Here is a 22,327-nt window from a genome sequence, read left to right on the forward strand (position 1 = left end):
AAATGAGAATCAGTTCTCAGTGGTCTACCTGGTTAAATAAAAAAGTATTATAATACTTTACGTACTATTATTTTTGATGTGCATGATTTTGTTTCAAGCAACTGTAACAAGGGATTTTTTCCCAGTGTGGTATTGATAAAGTCTATTTTATCTTAATTCTTTGTTATTGGTCTGGCCACCCACTTACATTACTCTAGTTTTTTTTTTTTGAACAGATAGTACTGTACACCCATACTATCACAGTCATAAATGTGACAATATGCAGCGCAACTAAACACTTACCATCTCTATTGAACGCTGCAGCAATGTGCAACAACTCCAGCTCCTGCTGGAGTTGTTGCACTTTACTGTTTGCAGCTTCCTTCTGCGTCTTTTGCTGCTCTACTTGCTGTTGGAGCCATCGCTCCCGGCTCTCGGCAGCCCTCCTTCGGCAATGCTCCCGGCACACCACTGTCCTTATCCCAGTAATGGCACCCATCAACTGGGGGAACAGGGTGTGCTGGGAACATCTGGGTCGTTGCAAGCATATTGCAATTCCAAAAAATATATATTGCTATTGCTATATTGAGGCTTAATTCTAATTATGTTATGTCCTTTTTTTAAAATTGTAAATTAACTTTTTAGAGACCTGGTGAGATAGCTCTATACATTTCCATATTCTACTGCTCTTCATACTATTCAGCCTGCACATACTCTTCTTACTATTCTTATAATGTTTCCACACTGCACATATCTGTCTATATGGTAAACTCAGATTATCTATATTTATTTTTCTTATTGTATATTCTGTTAATACAAGACATATACAGTGTATATATAAATATATATCATTGTATTGATTAAAAAACAAAGCAAATAACTTAAAACTAACTAATCTCTAAATAGCTCTTCATTTAAAAAACTAACCAAATATATGTAGTGTGTGTGTGTGTGTGTGTGTGTGTGTGTGTGTGTGTGTGTGTGTGTGTGTGTGTGTGTGTGTGTGTGTGTCCCTTGCAGCTTCTACAACATTCATTTTTAATTTTGCATTTCTTCATTTTCCTAGCCCTATATTTCATTAGAATCTTTTGCTCCGCTTCAGTTTTTCTCCTCTCTGCTGACCTGGCTGCCGCCCTCCTGGTCCTCTCTGACAGTCTTTTGAAACCCTTGGGTGGGGCTCAGGCTCCTATTCCACCCAGGTGTGCCCGGCCTCTTGCTGGGCGTCTGTTGAGGAAGCATAGACACAAAACAAACTTAGAGCGTGTCCACGTATGTATGTTTGGTGTCATAGAACAAAGCTTTTAAAGCTTAGGTTTAACCTACAGAACATGGTTTCCTCCTGGCGTCCTCCTCATCGTCTTCCTCATTGTCCTCCTCCGTCTCCACACCTGCATGGCCTGCTGATCCAGAGAACAACTGTGTGGGTTTGGGCATTCTAGCACTTGTCATTCACGTATAGGGAGGTAGATCATTTGTAAACTCTTTTGTATTTTATGAAGGACTCGTGGGAAAAGTCAATCCCCTATTACAAAAATGTAAAATGTTCTGGTTTGGGCTTCCCTACAACTGTCCTCCCCTTAAAGACGTGACATTTTCAGTGTTTAACCCCAAGTGTCCATCCCCAACTGTGGGTGTCTGGAGAACAAAGTGTGTTTTTAAAGTCTAGTTTTTACTTACACTGGTATCTTCTTCCTCTGTTTCCTCCATCTCCTACTCCACGGCAGAGGACCCGGACTCCTGGTACTCCACCTCGTCCACATGAGTTGGAGCTTTCCTCCGTGGTGTCCTGCCGGCGGCGTTTTGAGGAGGAGACGGTGGGAGAGGTAGAGGGGGTGGAGGGGGTGGCTGAGGCAGTAGCTCCCTCCGGGGTAGCTGACACCTGCTGGAAACGGTGGTTGATTGCCACAAACAGATTTAGGGCGTAGAACCTGCCAGAAGTGTCCTGTCGCTGGAGCCTCTTCGCCTGTTGGCGGCAGACCCTCCAGCTGGAGGCCAGCTTTTTCGGCCCCTGCTCCAAAGGATGGCACATCCTGTGGCAAAGGATGTTCTCACTCTGAAATGTTTGCTGCAGTTATCGTAGGGACAGCCAACTTTCTTTCCATCTCTTATGTGAGTTTTCAAATGAGCGCACAAAGCTGAGAAGTGATCAGCCACAAAGGAACATCCTTTAACTTCACAAACAAGGGTACCACTGAACTGAGTGCGTTTTTAATCTGTGACTGTTTGTGGTTCCTGTGCATGTGGGATTATGGACATTGCTCATTTCCACATGCAAACTTTGCCATGTGCTGAAGTTTTTTTCACATGTCTGCTGAATATTCTGTATTCTGGAGTCCACAGGTTGCAAAACGTACACCTGTACATACTTTTTGTTGTATGAGGATAGATTGTTGAAAGGGATCATGTGCTCCTATGGGTGATGGGGTCAGACTTTCTTCTTCCTCTCGTCTCTCTCAGTTGTTCTAGTCACTGGTTGTTGTTCTACATTTGAAATGATGAAAATTTATATTTTAAAGTCCATGCTTGGGGTTATTAACACAATTACAACAAGATAAAAAAAATGCTTGGCATGCATTAGTAGGTATGCAGGTAACTAGTATAATTAAGGTAACTCTTATATTGTTAGAATAACACAGAATGTTATGTGATGTATTAAAAGTTAATCACTATGCCATTATAAAGAGTCCTTAAATAATTTGTTCAACAATCCGTCAAATTTAAGTTTAAGCGGCTAGGAAAATAGATTTTTAAATTTTACTTTTCTTTTCCCCCATAAACCATGGTAGCTATAGACTCAACTCCTAACACCATATTCTTTGAGTTACACACTCTTTAGCTTAGGTCTCACACACTAAAAAGGATGAATTCTATGAAATATCACATTACAGAAAGCAATAATACTACTGCAAAGTAAGACACTGAGGCAAATCTTTGCTGGACATCACAATGGTTTTAAGTGTCCAAACCCTGAAGCCAAGGCAAAAAACTGCTCTCCATAAATGCTGGAGACACTGAATTTTCCACCAAAACTAGAGCTCAATGTGGTTAACATTGAATTAAATTTAGCACATATCTTTTTTAGCTAAAAAAACTACAAAGATTATTTTTTTCTTTCCCTCCACCACATTAACGTTACTTAAAGACGCTATTCCTGTCACCCGACATGTAGAATGGGTGTTTTTTTTGTTTGTTTTTTAAAAGACATAGCCTAAATGTTATCTAGCTAGATGGGCAAATGTAAAGGTAACGGTTTAATGTTAACTTTACCTCCACTAACATAACCACATAGCCTATGATAGGCCTATAATATAGCTGTAATATGTTGTGCTTAATCATACTTTAACCGTATGTTATTTTAAGCATGCTATTGATATGGGTTGATCAGAAATTGTTATATTTATTGCTGATTAGAACTATTTCCATGACAGCATTAGCATTGAGCTTCAGATCAGTGGTGTTGTCATGGTAACAAACAAACTATATAGAACTACAGTATATAACAAGTTTTGCAACAATAAATACAACAACATGGTTGCAATTATTAAGTAAAATGTAATGAACAAGAGTTTTCATACTCAATAATATAACTTTATTTTTTTAACTTTTAATTTTTTTTTTTGGTTCTTTTTTGTTTTCACACCAGGTATGTGTGAGTGTGTGTGTCTGTGAGTGAGTAGGAGATACAGAGAGAGAGAGAGAGACAAAGACAGAAACAAAAAGAGAGACAGGGGGGCGGGGGTTGGAATGTGTTTGTGTGTGTATCTTAATTTGTAATATTATTTATTTATACTAAACTGCCTTTTACTTTTTTATAAAACACAGCAAGAGAGTTTCAGACACTGAAACAAACTGGTTAGAGCCAGCAGGCAGTTTAAAAAAAACAAAAAAAAACTCCGTCGGCAGAGATGTAACACGAGTCGCATTCTACCGAGCACTCTGTCTAACCCCACATTACCAGAAGTCTCCTGGTTGCTAGGTACTAGTTCAAACTGAAGTATAAAACAAAACTGAAGCTTGAAGAAACCTTAAATGTTAACGGAAAATCCCCGCAGACCTGAAGGGGACAGCTGTTCACTTCTCCGTGGTCTGTGTCCGAGTGAGCGGAGCGGCACACGGCAACAGAAAGAATTTGTGTGTGTGGGAAGGGGCGCTGGGACTAGCCTATCACAGAATAGTGTAGGGGAGGGGCGCTGGGACTAGCCTATCACAGAATAGTGTAGGGGAGGGATGCTGGGACTAGCCTATCACAGAATAGTGTAGGGGAGGGGCGCTGGGACTAGCCTATCACAGAATAGTGTAGGGGAGGGGCGCTGGGACTAGCCTATCACAAAATAGTGTAGGGGAGGGGCGCTGGGACTAGCCTATCATAGAACGGAGACACAGTCAATGGAGACTTTCATTCAATCCGAGTACAGATATTGACTTGCGTTACTCGTATGATACTTGTACTCGGCAAAAGTGGTGTATCCGTACCGGATACTCGTTTCAGCCGAGTACTCGGCTCATCCCTAGCCCCGTCACAGTTACCGACAATTTTGGCAATGAATGAGTATTTCACATTGAACACTTACGATTGGGTGGTCATTAAAAACAGGGCATTGCGAGTACAGATATAAAAAGCAGAGTCAGAAAGGAGTCTACCAAGCCTCTTATAACTTTATTTTCTTAACCAAGCGATGTCATAAGAGTTTACCTCACTTCAAGTCATCATATTGGTTGCCTTACAGCTCTATAAACCTGGTCCAGCAGTGGTAACCCCATGAGGTCCCTCCCGTTTGCCCCTCCCAGTTCCTGCAGATGGTAGCCTCCTCACCTCGTGTCCTCTTGAGACAGTACTGGCTCAGCTCCTTCTTACTGATCTTTGCATCCACCGCACGATCAGTCATGGCTGGCACACCCTCCTGCCTGAGCTGCTCTGTCTTTGCCCGTCGCAACAGAGAGAGATCTCCTGCATCCCACTCAAATATGCAGCAGAGAGACAGCTCATGAAGGTGGGGTAGAGGGATTGAGCATCAGTGGTACACCTGACAGCCAGCCTTCGCATGAAGTGCCAGATGTCCAGCCGTATGTGGAGGTCTGGCCACTCTCCAAACCTTGTCTGCAGCTTGCTGGACCCCTCACTGATGCAGCAGCCACAGTCCACATACAGCAGCAGTGGGGGAGCAATGGCTGACTGATGATGTATCAGTCATTTTGCTGGTGGTTTCTTGGTCACAGCAACAAGCTTGATCATTGACATACAGTTGCACGCCGCGTATCACAAAACCTTTGGGTGGGGCCTTATGTATTTGCTTGTATTACATCAAGTGACCTGTATACCGATGACATTAAAAAGTACTATGTACATGGTTTGCAGAACTGCACCTTCTGATAGACATAAGGCCACTTGGGTTATCTTTGGGCTGCTCTATGGTCTTCTACAGAAGTATAAATCCCAGAGAAGGCTCACTCCAGGATATTTAAGCAACAAACTTCCCTGGGTGGACTTGAATAACCAGCCTTTCGGTTAACAGCCAACTACGCTGACCTATTGCGCCACAGAGACTGCTCCTGGGTGATGATTTATGAGCGGGAGCTCCATCTTTAAGCAACTCAAGGTCGGTTCCACAAGTTGTTAAGTTGTGGGTTCAACCCCCGGTATGAGAATTTTCAGCTGGCAAAGACGAACTCTAGTCCTGCATGAATAAAAACTGTCCTTCTCTACTTCATCTGAATGTTGCCAATGCAGTATCTGCCATTTGTCCAGGGTTTTCCTTACTATTAGAAGTCTTTAGGAGCAGGACCAAAAGAACTTTTGGGCACCACTTAGGCCAAATGAATGTAAAATCAAACTAACTGAAAGCTTTCTCCGATCTACCAATTGTAGTCTCCAGAGGACTCCTTAAGAATGTGAGTGAAGGTTATTTAGGCAGAATCCAGACTGCTAGACCATATAGACTGACAAGTTGAATAATAACTGGGATTTTATGAATGCATCCACAGATATGCCAGGAACAGGACCCATAAATACATACATCACTTGTTGATAAAACACAGCAAGAAGTCCAGCATTCAGTTTTTTCACCACCAACATGTCTAGTTATTGTTTTTATAATGACTTATTATATAGACATATATCATGTCTATATGAGACAGTTTTTCAGACATGAATATCAGGGAATGGGGTACATACGTAGACACTGATCATACAGATCTTTCTTAGACCTTCGCCATCTTAATACCAATTTCCCACACCGGGAGTTGAACCCGGGCCGCCTGGGTGAAAACCAGGAATCCTGACCACTAGACCATATGGGACTGACTACATATTAATAACAGGGATTGCATGAATCAATTCTTAGTCTGGCTGGAAACAGGCCTTCTCTTGAACGTGAATGAAGAAGCTTCTTAAGTAAGTTTTATCTTGAAGCTTTTGAGTGTTCTTTAGGTTTTTATCTGCTTTAACTATTACCGGACAGCGGGGGCACGGAGCAGAGCAGAGCGGCCGTTAGGGAGGAATCCTCCTCCGTGTTCAGCTCCATTTCAACGTCGGAACTTTATGACGAATAGAGATGTTGACAGGTTGATTTCTATTATTAACAAACACAACTATAGTCAAAAAGAAAAAGAAAATATATATATGAAAAGCCGTCTTGGTTTGTTCCTACAATCACCACTCTGGTCTGGTTGGAAACTAAAGGATCTAAACTAAAAGGATGTTCCTCTTTAACTAAAAGGTCTATCTCTGTAGGGATCCATCCCATAATGTTGTCACACACTCACAACAGGAAGAATAAATCCATCAAATCAAGTCCCCAATAATCAGCATGTGGCCTTGTTTTATTTCAGGTAGTCAGCATGGAGCTGTTCCACATTCCCAGACATTTAAAACAAGTCAATCATTGGCGTTATTCTACGAGTCAGATGAATAAATCAGCTGTTTGCTATTTGAGCTGCTCTGTTTCCTGCTGCTCCGTCATTCTTTAGTGTCCTCTGGAAACAGGTTGCTGTCCTTTATGTTTCTTTTGGATGACATCATCAGTGTCTTTGCTTTAGTCTGAAGAAACTCCAACAGATTTAAAACCACATGCAGTCACAGAAAATACAAACAGGGAATAGAAAATGTCAGACAAAGAATATGAAATGAAAAGTCTTCAAAGTAGGAAAATATAATGTTAATCTACCAAACAACAATAAATGGAGAGCATCCAATTAAACATGGCCGACTTCCAGTATGTCGGTAATGAAGAGAGGAATGTTTGGACATATTAAAGATTCATTTTATTTTTATTTAACCTTTATTTAACCAGGAACAATCCCATTGGGCTACAGTAACTCTTCTTCCAGGGAGTCCTGCTTAGACAGGCGGCAATAAGTTTCATAATACATAAAAGACAGGACAATGGTTCCATACTACACCACAAATCTCCATAGATATTACAACAGAAACTATACATTACAATTAACTTAAGCTAATGCATACATACAACTTAAAAACAGGTTCCACTGAGATTTGAACTCAGATCGCTGGATTCAGAGACCATTACACCATGGATCCTTTAAAAGGGTTGCAAGGGTTTGCTAGGCAGTTTCTTCATATTATCCACATGTATGATATTGAAGGCACACAACAATCACAACGAAGATGAAAAAGCAACAATTATAGGCCAACTTAAGTCATTTAGTTAGTTAAGCTTTCAGAGGATGTGGGAAAAAGCAAGTGAAGAACAGGTTTTGAAGGACTGGCCACAGACAGTGAATACAGCAGTAGATATGTCTACTGTGTACAAACACATGGTAACTTTACATCTGTTGACAATGAAGATGCTCACAAAACTTGCCATTGAGTTTTTTACGCACATTCATGTCCTCTTAAAGAATTATGAAGAATTGCTATGTGTTTTATTCCCAATATCATGTCTCAGACATTAGTTCCAAATGAAAACACTAGTTGTCAGAAGTGGGATTTGAACCCACGCCTCCAGTGGAGACTGCGACCTGAACGCATATGTCCAAATAATATACCATGGGTCTCCAAATCTGTCAAAAGCATAATTAATCAACGAAATATTAGCTTCTACCGAGGTAACATGACTCAATACAGAGTACTTCAAAAACAAGCTAAAAAGGAACTTAAGCTTGCAAAACTTACTTATATGGACAAAGTTGAGAACATGCTTAGCACGGGCAACTCACGTCCTGCATGGGAGGGTGTGAAAGCAACGATGGGGATGCAACCTAAGAAGTGTCTGATCTCCTTCAATGGCATGTCACACCTTCCCCTCTCAAATGAGCTGAACACTTTTTATAATTGTTTTAATATTTATGATTTTAGTGAGGAGCTGTCAGTTTTTAATAACGTTGTCCCAACGCTTAAAAACAAGAACAGGCTGCAATAAGGTGTGAGGCAATATTTCTCACAACCCTCTGGCTGACTTAAACTCACGGATTCAGTCTAAAGCCTAAATGCAGGACAAACAGACACAAAACTCTTTTGTCCCTGCTGCTATAGGCTTTTTTAATAAGTCAATGTGAGGTATGGACTTCCGTGTAGTATGTATTTATTTTATTTTTAGATGTATGGCTGTTGTCTTGTATAACCTGTGTGTTATTTATGTTACGTGCTGCTGCACAACAAATTGCCCCCCGGGGTAATAAAGACTCCTTGAACCTTGAAGGCATCAGGACTTGGTAAAAAGGTCCTCCGCAGAAGTTTTGTCTCTCATCCAAGAGACTGCTTTTTTTATTTATTTATTTTTTACACAGAAAGGGTTCTGACACAGTGCCCACTCCCCCACCCATTTCTGACAATTGAGAGCTGTGGGGAAAGGGGGGTTCCAAAGCTAATAGACCATTCAACAAGCAATTCTGATGCACTATACTGGCCCATTCAGGATGAGCACTGTATACTCTGACTGCAGCAACACAAGTTCAAATTACAGTGATCCCTAATTTTTATGGTGATTACGAGACTGAATGCAAAGTGTGTATCCTCCATGTAACTCAAAGCCTATCATTTCCAGTCACTTCCTTTATTTTGGATGCCTGGGTAGCTCATTTTGTAGAGCATCAGACTTTTAATCTGAGGGTCCAGGGTTCAAGTCCCTGTTCAGGTGTAGAGATGCACATCCTGCTAGATGAGCTGTCCATTTAACATGCCTTATTACTTCAGACACTGCCATATAATTTGTGTTCCATGCATAAGTCTTTAAAAAGAATTGTGGCTGTTTTTCAAGCAGGTTTCTATCAAAACAATGTTGCTGGTACGTCTAAATGAACTATGGCCAACCTACATCCTTCTCGATAGCACTCAAATCTCTGTACTCATCTCCCTGCTTGGATGGCAAGTCATCTGGTGGATTTTTCCTGTCAAGAAGAAGCGGATCAAGATGGAGAGTTGTTTTATTGTACCCACCACCAATAAAGTTTATTTGTCTGGAGCCGTTAAATTGCATTAGGTTATCAATGTTTTGAGCGAAAAAGAATACCACAGCTCAAGTCCCTGGTAAGGCAACAGCTTGATTCTGGGATATGTATGAAGTGCTCACTAACGTCATCTTTCATGCAGGTTTGCAGGATGTTCACAATCTGCTAGTGGCCATGATGAGTTGGGACTTTGAGATTTTTAACCTTTTTGGCTAATTTAGCCAATTTTCAACCAGTTTGTACAATAACATTTGGTGTTCTCAGGCAATGTGCAAATTATGGTCTACCCTCCTGCTGTCCAGAAGACCGTGATCATGGCAACAGCTTTTTGGTTTTCATTTAATTGCGCGTCAATCTGTAGTTCAGGAGATTGTTTTTCATACAGCCCTCAGTTTTAGAAGCCTGGGTAGCTCAGTTGGTAGAGCATCAGACTTTTAATCTGAGGGTCCAGGGTTCAAGTCCCTGTTTTTTTGTACCCACCAGCAGTAAAGTTTACTCGTCTGGAGCCGTGTTGTTTGAATTAGGTTATCAACGTTTTGAGCGAAAAAGAATACCACAGCTCAAGTCCTTGGTAGGGCGACAGCTTTATTGTGGGATATGTATGAAGTGCTGATCTCCATGATTGGATAGCAAGTCATCTGGTAGATTTTTCCTTCCATGGCAACAGCTTAATCTTTTTCATTTACTTGAACCTCAATTTGTAGTTCAGAAGATTGTTTTTTTTCTTTTGTTTGACTTTGAGCTTTTTAACTGTTTTGGCCAATTTAGCCAATTTTCAACCAGTTTGTGCAATAACATCTGGTGTTCTCAGGCATTATGCACATTATGGTCTACCCTCCTGCTGTCCAGAAGAACGTGATCATGGCAACAGCTTAATGGTCTTCATTTACTTAAACTTCAATTTGTAGTTCAGGAGATTATTTTTTTCCACAGCCCTTTGTTTTAGAAGCCTGGGTAGCTCAGTCGGTAGAGCATCAGACTTTTAATCTGAGGGTCCGGGGTTCAAGTCCCTGTTCAGGCGTAGAGTTGCACGTTCTGCTTGCTGCCATGATGAGTTGTACACTTTGGCAAGCCAGAACACTCTCAGACATAAAGGGACATGTTTAGCTTATGTGACCTTTTGTACTAGCCTGCCGTTCTGCTTCGGGGTCCCCAGACACCGCGTTCATTCCATGTCAAATGCCATCGTGGCACCTTTGGGTCTCAGAGACCCCCTGTTTTATTTTTCATGCCATTATATGTACGTCCCACCACTGCCGTGGCGCCCTCATCCTTCGATGTCATCTTTCTCCTACCCTTGATGCCTCAGCCTTGCCATTTGGGTTCCTGGGACCCAGGTGTATGTGTGTGTGTGTGTGTGTGTGTGTTTATCCAAAACTGATTCAAGGTTTGTTCGGGGCCTCGTCCACCTGGGCCAAGAGGCTACGGGCGAACGCACTCGGCACAGTAGTAGGCCCGCGTGCAGCTTCCGCAGATGTATCTCTTGCAGCCACCGCACACAATGTGTGATTTGCTGTCCTTTCTCTCTGGACAGAGCTGACACCGGTAACTTTTGCTTTGCACCCTTGGTGTGTCCGGTTCCGAATCCCCGTCCTCCTCTAGGCCCCTTGTGACAGGACCTCCTCGCTGTGACAACGGCTTTGACAAGCGTGACGGGCGCCTACGTGCGAGTTAGACGCTGCCGTCTCTCGATGAGCGGATCAGGAATATCCTGTCTAAAATTGATGCAGAAAAACTAGTCCATGCATTTGTTACTTTAAGATGGATTACTGCAAATCTTTAGTATCAGGCTGCTCGAAAAAATCCATGAAGACTCTTCAGCTGATCCAGATTGCTGCAGCACGTGTTCTGACCACCCGAAGCATCTCAGCCAAAAATCACGCTGCACCTCAAAAGTGCTCTCAAGCACTCCCAGCAGAGCATTTGTAGAAGAGCGCCTTGTTTTCTTCTGTCTTGGAAAAGGCTTTAGCTTATGACTAGGTAAACTAATTGCACCATTGTGCTACTCATTATTGTGCTCACTTCAGTTATGTATTGAAGCAGATCCTTAGAGCTAATGGCCCTCATTTATCAACCTAACGTAGAAACCAGCGCAGATATGAGCGCAGAAATCCTCTTACAACAGGCTTCACGTGAGATTCATGAAACTTTTATATCACACCAATCAGAGCGTAAGAATGATCATAATGAATAATTGATAAATGCAATTTAAATATCACGCCCCAATATATTCTCGGTTTTGAGGCCTAGCCACTACAATTAATGACATGGCCAGACGTAATAAGGCTAAGAAGCTGCACTTTTCAGAGGTGGAGATTGAAATTGTTATTATTTAATCTGCTATAGATAGAGGGTATAGAAAGAAGGACGAAGGGAAGAAAAGAAACACAAACCGTGTAAATGTGTGAAGGTATGTATGTATGCATCTGTGTCTATGATGTGTCAATAAGTAAAGCATAAGATTTTGTATTTACTAAAGGATAAAAGTAGAGAAAGGGGGTCGGACCTGATAAGTTGTTTATGAACTTCTTCCAACTTCTTTTTGAACATGGGAGTTGTTTTGTTTGAATGACTTTTAATTTTGGAAGATTGTGCTGAGAAGTACATGGCTTTATTTATCTGTCATTTTAATTATATATATGTATGCATGAATGTATGTAAATATATTTTTTTATTTTAATATTTTACATGTTCAAATAAACTACTACTACAAACAAATTTGCAGTAACTTGTGTCCTATTTGGCAGCCTAAAAACCTGCATTAGGCCGTTGGAAGAATGTGGAATGGAAAGAGATCATTGATGCTGTCACGATAAGTCAAAACAGGAACCCAGAAGCAGATCAGGACAAGGTGTTTATGAATAATAAGGTGAGTATTTATTGAAAAAAAGCAGTGTAGCAACGGGTCAGTCCGGAAGGTGGGCAGTGGATAGAATGGGTGGTAGGAGGACAGTGCAGGTCCAGGAATGTAGTTGAAGTTGACGGATGAAATGATTACGCTAACGATCTGGCAGGGAATGGTTGTCAGGTCATGGTTTAAATGGAGCAGAGGTGGTGATCACGACCAGGTGTGCAGACTGCAGGTGACAGCAGGTGTGTGTAGTGGATAATCAGCTGTGATACCCAGAACAACGGCAACACCAAGTCATGATGCTGGAGTCATGATAGTACCTCCCCTCCGACGAATGCAACCGGGCGGACTGCCAGGAGCACCAGGATGGAGCCTATAGAAGTCCCGGAGTAGGTCCGCGCCCAGGATTTGACGCCGAGGTATCCAGCACCTCTCCTCAGGACCGTCAGCCTCCCAGTCCACGAGGTACTGGAAGCCCCGCCCGTGACGTCTAGAGTCCATGATGCGGCAAATAGTGTAGACCATGTAATGGGAAAATGACGTGTTTTACAAACATTTTCTTCTCTAGGGGAAACAGGATATAAGACGGGGATTCTACTGTTTTAATTTTGCAAGAGGTTGTCACACTGTTACTGCGTTAACTCTGTGAAAACTGTCTTACCACTTGGTTATTCTCTGCAGGGAATAATTAAATCTCACCATGTTCTAAACCTTGACTCAGTTGCACAGCTGTCTTTATTTTGTTTCAACAAAGTCTCGCTCTCCAAAACAACTCCTCTCCTGCTCTACAGAAACTTTAACAATATTCTCTATTCTGTCAGGCCTTAACCCCACCTCTTTTTTTGTCTCTAGTTAGTTTTGTCTTGCCGCCAGCCGTGGCCAGAAGTGTTATGCTTTAGGGTCGTCCGTCCATTTCCACATATGTACGCACTTCCCATTCTTGTGAACGTGATAACACAGGAGCGAGGAAGGAATTTCTGGAGGGAATTTCTTCAAATTTATCAATTGATATTTTGGAGGTCAAAGGTTTAAGGTGACTGTATCCTCATGTCTGTCCATCCGATTCTTGTGAATGCAATATCTCTGAACTCCTAGAGGGAATCACTTTAAATCTGGCATACACAACCACTTAGAGTCATGGCTGAACTGATTTAGATTTTGCATTTTCAGAAGAGCACCTTGTTTTATTTTAGCTGAGAAAAAGGCTTGCACTCATAACAAGGTAAACTAATTGCATTTTATTGGCCTTATTAAACATTTAGGCAATTTTAGCAGTACAATACAAACATAAACCTACATGCAGACTCTCTCTCAAGGAGAGGTTAAAGGTCCCATGGCATGAAAATGTCACTTCAAAAGGTCTTTTACATGAGTTCCCTCAGCCTGCCTATGGTCCCCCAGTGGTTAGAAATGGTGTTACATGTAAAACAAGCCCTGGGTATCCTGCTCTGCCTTTGAGAAAATGAAAGCTCAAATGGACCAATCTGGAATCCTCCCCTTATGATGTCATGAGGACCAAGGTTACCTCTCCTTTCTTTGTTTTGCCTGCCCAGAGAATTTGTTGCGTGCATGAGAAAGAGAGAGAAAGAGAGAGAGACATCATGTCTTGCAAACAAGCAAAGCATGGCAGTTGGTCTGAACAGACCTCAACAGATTTAAAACCACATTCAGTCACAGAAAATATGAAATGTCAAAGATTATTAAATGAAATTCCACAAAGTAGGAAAACATGTTAAACTACAAAACAACAATAACTTGAACGCGTACAATTAAAAATGGCCGACTTCTAGTGTGTTGGTAATGATGAGAGGACTGTTTGGAACAATTTACATTATAAGGGTGACAAAAATGTATTCCTAAAATGAAAATTACACTGACATCCTGTCAGCCCAAAAAAATGTGTATGTTTCTAGAGATGAGAAGAAGGTTTTTACAAAATAAAACCAAAATAAAAAAAGTTTCAAACATGTCTTTAAACGTCTTAATGTTTCGCCTTTGGGCCTTCTCCTTCCCACGGTGGTACATTGTGGTTAGGGTTGGGTACCAAAACCCGGTGCTAGTACGGCACCGGTGCCTTAAGACCCGGTATCTATCGGACCGAATAGTAACGGGGATTTTGGGGCCTCATTTCGGTGCTACTGAAATACCAGGGCTGCCTTTTTCCATCTAGTGGTTGTTTTTGTCATTTAGCAGCAATTTACTGGAGAAATATGTTATTACATTTTTTTATTTACATTTAATTTGGACCATATAGGATTAAACAAGCTGTTCTTGAATGTTGCTGACTGTCTTTTATTGTTCTTTTTTTTTTTAAACATATGCATTTGAAAAATATATTTTTTAAAAGGATGGGTTCAGGCACCGATTCTGGTGCCTAAATGTTAAAGGGTTCTGAGGAAAGGCAGAAAACAGTCCAGCTGATCCACAATAACATACATGTTGCTCAGAAGATAAAGTTACTGCTGGTCAGCCTTCAATGTGGAGAGAAGATCAGAATATAACAACACAGCTATCAGGGCATGAGGAGGAGGAAACAGCTTGGCTCTGAAACATGTTCACAACGAGGCAGCGTGAATGCGCTGGTGTTTTTTAAGGCTACTACTCCGAGAAAAGGTTTTCCCACATTGTTCACACCAGTACGGCTTCTCTCCAGTGTGAATGCGCTGGTGAGTTGTAAGGTGACTCCTCTGAGAAAAGGTTTCCCCACATTGTTCACAGCTGTACGGCTTCTCTCCAGTGTGAATGCGCTGGTGAGTTTTAAGGCTACCACTATGAGAAAAGGTTTCCCCACATTGCTCACACCAGTACGGCTTCTCTCCAGTATGAATGCGCTGGTGAGTTTTAAGGTCACAACTCTGAGAAAAAGCTGCCCCACATTGATCACAGCTGTAAGGTTTCTCTCCAGTGTGAATGCGTTGATGTCTTGTCAGGGTACTCTGTAGTGTGAAAGCTGCCCCACATTGATCACAGCTGTACAGTTTCTCTCCAGTGTGAACTCTCTGATGAATCTTTAAATATCTTGATGTTGTGAAGGATTTGTCACACTGCTGACAGCGGTGATGTTTGACTCCTCTTCTTCTCCGTTTCTATCAACAGAGAAAAACCAAGAGAGTGAGTTAGTGAGGTGCCATGCTGTAGAGCTCTATCTTAAACTAGAAACAACATTTAGAGCATGTTTATGGAACATTGTTTGACTGACACAATACTTTTCTTAACCCTTGTGTTGTCTTCCCGTCAAAATTGAAAATCAACACTTTTGTTGAGGCTTTGTATGACTTTGTATGTTTTAAATTTTTCTTCAGTTTTTGTCACTTTTTTGACGTTTAACAATACATTACACCAACTTATTAACTTTTTATTTAATTTATGGTCAATAAACCTCATTTACAGGAAATTACACCTAATGTTTGAGTGAGAAAAGCAGAAATTAGGAATTATTGAGAATAAAATTAAAGGAATGGATGTTGATGATAATCACAGACTGGAATATGTCAACTTTTACTCAATACTATTTCAAAAACCCTTCAACGTTTTCTCCAAATGCTATAAAATTGAATAAGAAAGTAGAGATTTGTACTTGGCAAAGAGCGTTGTGTGGAATCAATCATGTTATTTTGGGGAATTAAAAAGAACACTGATATAGCACAACGGGTCATTTTGACCCGAGGACAACATGAGGGTTAATTATCTGCCAACATCACTATTATGGAGTTGCATTATGGGAATCCATGCATCCATTGTTGGTTAGTTTGTGATAAATAAACTACTTTTGATCAATTTATGTGTGGCCTCCATTTTGTTGCCAGCCTTTAGCCAGCCGGTAACAAATTGGGGACCATCCGGGATTTTTTGTGGCGGGAAAGTTGTAAATGTAACATATTCCCACAGATTTTTAGCTTTCACTGGTATCTGTAGGGGTTACCATGTTGTCTTCATGTTGCTGGAACAGCTCTACTCCAGTAAAGTAAATTGGAACCCTTGTTCCTGATAGGCATTAGCAATGAGGGGCACCAGTTGACCTTTGACCTTTTGTTTTAGGTTGTTGGGTTAGGGTTACATTTCCTCAAGCAGTTCTGAAGCTCAGCAGAGCTTTCTGCTGTGCTCTGGAATAAAACTGCTGAGCATCACTGACTCCTCTGACAAACACAGGCCAAACCAACAGTCATGACATGCATGCTGCTCATTCTGTGGAATTGAATCTGTAATTGAAAGGAGCATGTTCATAATAATAGCAGTGAGCTGATTGATTCTGTGAAGAAACAGGTGTCAGTTATGGCCCATATTTAATCTATATACTGTATATATACATATTTAAGGAAGGAAGGAAGTACATGTTGTGCATGCTGGTTATAGTGCAAACTGAAATACTCAGCAAAATGGCTCGCTCCAGACATTGCTCTGAAGAACAGAGGACTTTGATTAAAAAGTTGATATGAGAGGGGAAAACATATAAAGAAGTGCAGAAGATTATAAGCTGCTCTGCCAAAATGATTTCAAATGCCTTGAAATGGCATCCAACGCCTGACCAATGTGGGAAACAACCTAAGGACACATTGACTGGCCAAAGGAGAAATGGAGCAACATTCTGGGGACTGATGAGAGGGAAACTGTTCTTTTTGGGTCTAGTAGCTGCAGACGGTTTGTCCTCCGACCCCCCTGCACTGAAATCAAGCCCCAGTCCACTGTGAAGACAGTAAAGCATGGTGGTTACGGGATGTTTCTCATACTGTGGTGCTGGGCCTGTTTATCACATACCAGGAATCATGGATCAGTTCCAATACATCAGAATACTTGAAGAGGTCACGTTGCCTTATGCTGAAGAGGAAATGCCTTTTAAAAACGGGTCTTCCAACAAGACAAGGACCCAAACACACCAGGAAGGAGCAAAGTCTTGATTCCAGATGAACCAGATGGATGTTATGGAGCGGCCAGCCCAACCCCCGGACCTCAATCCCAGAGAACACTTGTAGGGTGACATCATAAATGCCGTTTCTGAGTCCAGACCCAGAAATGCAGAGGAGTTATGGGATGTAGTTCAATGGTCCTGGGCTGGAATACTTTTTTACAGGTGACTCCATAATGGTTATGCAACTAAATATTAGTGCAGGGATTCAAACCCTGACACATTTTTCAGTTTATACAGTAAACATTTGAGTTTGTAAAGAAAAATGCAAATACTGCTAATATTCCTTTTTCTTCATTTCCCGTACAGGTAGAACACAGACTTGATCCATGTTGGTCATGTTTTGATTTGGAAATGAATGGGCAGTGTTCCCAATGCATTGGTATTATGGAATTAAAAGCTATTCTAAGGATTTAGAGCATTATTCACTTCTTTAAAAACACAGCTCTTATTCTGAACACAACTGTATTTAAGGTTTTACATACAAAGATGTAATGATTGGTCAAAAGGGGGGTGGCCTCCTACACCCCCCCCCCCCCCCCCAAATACATGCATGTCCATTGATCTGCGTTTGTATATCAACAGACAGAGTGAGTGAGTTAGTAAGGCGCCATGGTGGAGCGAGCCAAGTAAAACCAGAAGCATCGTTCACAGCATGTCTGTGTCTAAGTTCCACTGCTGCATTACCATGGTTACGCTCTGTATGTGTCTGTTAATAAAGTTTGGATTGAATATCTGCGTGGCCTTTTTGTTTCCGGTCTAGTCCTGCTCTTTATGGAAAGACCTAGGAGATAAATAACATCCCAGAGTCCGGTCTAGACCTGCTCTTTATGGAAAGCGCAAAGAGAAAACTGATGTTGTGATTTAGCGCTATAAAAATAAAACTGAATTGAATATCTGCCTGGCCTTTTTGTTGCCGGCCTTGAGCCAGACGTGTATGTATGTATGTAATATGCATGTGCATATTGTAATGACAAGAGTCATTTATATACAGTATAAATCCTAAAAGACATTTGTGAAGCATTCATTAATATTGAGATTAGATTTCTGGGACTCTTCAGTCTGGAGTACCCTCTTTCCTTCACTCACCTCCTCCTCCCTGACACCTTTCCTCTTGCCCTCCTTCTTCTTCTTCTCCGTCTCCTTGTGTTTCTGCATGTACTCGGCAATAAGGTCCAGGTCCAGGTTGTCTTGTGGCTCCCATGTGTTATCCTCACTGGAAAGGTGAGTGCAGACAGAAGAACATCTCCTCACACTTTGTTTTTAGACAATCCATTCTCACTCTAATTATCATTCCTATTCCATTTTCTATTTCTAAGGTTATTTGTGGGTCTGCAACTTCGAGTCAAAATACCAAACTTTCAACTTTGAGGGCATGATACCATGCTGACATTTATTTGCAATATGTAAATATATTATATATCTCTCAGGAACAAGAACACCAAGTATTAATATTATAGACTCATACTTACTCTGAGAACCCCTTCCATTTCAGCAGAAACTCTACTCTTCCCTTCACCACTCTGTGGTCCAAAACCTTCTCCACCACATACTCCTCCTCCTCCTCCTTCACTGCTGCTGCAGGCTCCTCCTTCTTTCCTGCTCTGGTTGCCAGCTTGCCGTCTGCTGAGGACGACTTTGGTAGACCCAAGGAGGAAACATGCAGAGATAATGATACAAGGGTTAGACGACCTAATGGGAGGTGTGAGTGAATTCTAGTTGACCATGTTTTACTAGATTCAAATCTTCTTGTCCCTAGTTTTCTTCATGACAACACAGAACGTGTCTGTGTGTGTGTTTTTTAACAAATATTCTTATGAATGTTTTTGGTAGATAGATTTCTGTGTAACTGAGTGAATACTACATTATGATGTGATATCTCTTGCAGGATCAGCCACCGTCACCCTGTCCCACTGTACAACTCCACAATGTCTCTGACTGGAGGACTGTGCTCACTATAAGGGTCCCTGCAGTGGTCAGACTGGATGGGCAGCCAGAACACCCAGATTTCATTCAGCGATATGTTCTAAAAATGTCTGAGGTTGGTGACCAGCCTCTACCTGTTAGTGTGACCAGGGTAATCAACATTTTAGCTTGATCAACAACAGCCATGCCTCCACCAATCAGCTGTCCTAAATGCTCTCCAAGAGCCTTCACACTGGTGAAGTTAACCCAGCACATCGGACTTGTCCATGCACATGAGCCACATTTTACCATAACGTGTGGCAAAGTCTTTCCAATGACATATTTACAGGAAGCATAAAGACATTATAGCGAGACGAGCCATTGCTCATGATATGTTCATAAATTGAAAGATAAATAGTGCTATTGTATTTATTCTTTGCTGTTGTTGACTGTTCTCTTTGTTTTTAACATGGCGGTATGAAGATGTTAATAAAATGTATTTAAATGTTTTTTATATTGGACATGACATCCTAAAAACATTTTTGCATTTTATTTTGGGATGTTACATGTTATGTTTGAGATCCTGTGAATGAAACATTTCCATTTTAAGGACTAAAATAAATGTCTAAAAGTCACTTCATTGTTTGCATTTTTTTTTTTTTTTTTTTTTCACTTAAGGAGTTTTGACACGAGCAAGCATTTGGTGGAACAGTGGCAGACACCAGGGCCAAGCCAGGAAGGTTATATGATAGGAGAACACTGACCTGAACACGGCTGCTATCAGAGGCCCAATCTGCTGCTGGTCTTCTGGGGACCTCGTTGCTCTGCTGCTCCTGGTCCTGGTTGTCCTCCTCCATTCGTCTCTGGTCCTGATGTCCAGCAGATCTCCACTGTGGCTTCTTACACCGGGAATAAATCTAAAGGGAAAACATGGACTTTGGAGTTAACACACACAACTTTATTAGGTCATTTCCCCTCACACTGCTACGGTGGCCCACACGGTTCAACACACACACACACACAACAGATACAACACACACACAAAAGATATAAAACACACACAAGCTGGAGGAGCTGACGGCGCTGACCCGGCTGCAGAGGGAGTAGCGGGGGTGCAGCCTCATGTGCTTCACCGAGGCGTGGCTGTGTGAACGTTTGCTGCTGCAGCTTGTTGGGATTAAATATATTCATATCATGTGTGCATGAACATCATTATAATCATGTAGTGCATTATATTAATCATGTGTGTTAAATTCATTATATTTTGAGCTAAAGAGCAAAAGCATTACACATAGTCTGCTAGGTTTCAGTGTGATAGTTCATAAAGTTTACTGTGACCTTTTGAAAAGTTGTTATGGTACAATGTGTCCAACCATAGCTCTGCCGAGTGAGTCTAATTCTGAAAAGCAGGGCCAAGGGTGGTTAGGGACACGTCCTGTGTTTGGGTGAAGGTCCTCTCCAGTAGAAGTCTGAGACCTGTTATCTATTTTGCAGGCCAAGCTCTGCTTGGCACTAACCTTCTGAAGACAAAACACAGCGCACAAACATGTCACGTGGTAGCAAATGAACTGCCCCTGTGCACATAAGATCATGCAGAAAGGGAAAAGAGTGAGACAAACTTAGGGAGAGCTATGGATGCATAATTCTCTTTAACCTTGTCTCTGGAATATTCCATGGTATTAAACGTTCTTTCATCCAACCTACGGACTTGAACCCTTCTTCCTGAAAGAATCTAGAAGGGCAGGATGTCGCCCCAACATTTTGGCGAGCTAGCCAGGAGGAAGAGGTTCTATTGGACAAACAACCAGAACCGGACACTCTAATCATTCACCAAGGGTGGCCACCTAAAAGGTAAGCAGAACCTGTTTATATCAAATCTGCTATATTGGAGAAAACTAAATTGAATGGGTGAGGTCCTTGGTTCTGGTTGACAATTTAGAAAAGGTATTTTGATTAATCTTGACATCAAGACATAGAGGTTGGATTCTAGGAACGTACCATATTGTGACTAATTTTGTTGTGATAATATAAAGAAAGTCAGACTCAAGGGGTAGCACTTTAAAGAAAAAGTGTGAAGGTGTAATGTTGAAGTAGACATGAAAAGCAGCACTATATTGGCTTAATTAGTGTGAAGAAGAGTCAGAGACGAAAAGTAGCGTCTCTAAAAATAGAGTCGTGAAAGGTAGTGACACTGAGGTGATCATGAAGGATAGCACTAACATTGACTATTTAGTGTGAAAGGTAGTCTCAAGTTTAAAATAAATTAAGGAAAGTCAGACTCAAGGGGTAGCACTTTAAAGAAAAAGTGTGAAGGTGTAGTGTCGAAGTAAACATGAAAGGCAGCACTATATTGGCTAAATTAGTGTGAAGAAGAGTCAGAGGCGAAAGGTAACATCTCTAAAAATAGAGTCGTGAAACGTAGTGACACTGAGGTGATCATGAAGGATAGCACTAACATTGACTATTTAGTGTGAAAGGTAGTCTCAAGTTTAAAATAATTCTCTGTAAAAACTAAATAAATAAATAAATAATAATAATAATAATTATAATAATAATAATAATCATAAATTTGGAGTAATGGAGGCCCAAAGGGATCATATAATTACCGGTGTAGGCTGCGGGCCCTATAAACTGTGGAAAAAACAAATTGAATTAATAATGCGCGGAATGGTAGAAAAGACAGCTGAAAAAAGACCAGGAAAAGGTTAAAAAAGAAACAAAGACAGTGTTGTGGCCTCTCGTTCAGGATAACGCAGAGGACACCACAACTACATTATTGGCACATTTGTGGAAAGTCAGAAATAGATATAGACAGGAGTTAGAAGAGTATAAGAAACAATTTGACTCAAAGGCTTTGATCAAAACTCAAGAAAAGGGTAAAAGAATTAGAGGCCCAGGGTCTGAAAATTCATGAATTAGCATTAATGGGGAAAAGCGTGAGTCATCTCATGCCAGATAAAACTGAAAAAAAAAAAACGAAGGAGTCCAGGGAGCCAAAGATCCTACGTTTCAGAACAAGACAAAATCAGAACCCAAACATGACAATCATATGTTGCTACATCCGACACTCAGACTGACGAACTAAAGGCCCCCAGACCCCCGGACTATAGCCAATAATAGATGTGACAAGCGGCACAGTTACTTTCTCCCTTGACTCAGGACACCAGACCAGACAGACAGAGCCAAGCGCGCCCCCGAGCCCCTCCCCTCTCTGCTCCTCTCCTTCTGTAGAACAGGAACGCGCACTCTCAGAGCAGCAAATGGAAAGTTATGAGAATGCTCCA

At 41.3% G+C, this 22,327-nt stretch overlaps 1 protein-coding gene, 2 non-coding genes and 1 pseudogene across 3 annotated transcripts in view; 1 reads left to right on the plus strand and 3 right to left on the minus strand.

Annotated features, from left to right (window-relative positions):
• Positions 1-22,327, minus strand: part of LOC116672880 (NACHT, LRR and PYD domains-containing protein 12) — a 769,761-nt gene that overhangs the window by 638,743 nt on the left and 108,691 nt on the right. The window lies entirely within an intron of this gene.
• Positions 1-22,327, minus strand: part of LOC116672882 (zinc finger protein 271-like) — a 643,109-nt pseudogene that overhangs the window by 548,470 nt on the left and 72,312 nt on the right.
• trnae-uuc (transfer RNA glutamic acid (anticodon UUC)) lies at positions 6,205-6,276 on the minus strand. Its single transcript has one exon. It is a non-coding gene; the product is annotated as a tRNA-Glu (tRNA).
• Positions 10,333-10,405, plus strand: trnak-uuu (transfer RNA lysine (anticodon UUU)). The gene has a single exon. It is a non-coding gene; the product is annotated as a tRNA-Lys (tRNA).

The sequence above is a fragment of the Etheostoma spectabile genome, chromosome 23, assembly GCF_008692095.1.
Source record: "Etheostoma spectabile isolate EspeVRDwgs_2016 chromosome 23, UIUC_Espe_1.0, whole genome shotgun sequence".
NCBI lineage: Eukaryota > Metazoa > Chordata > Actinopteri > Perciformes > Percidae > Etheostoma > Etheostoma spectabile.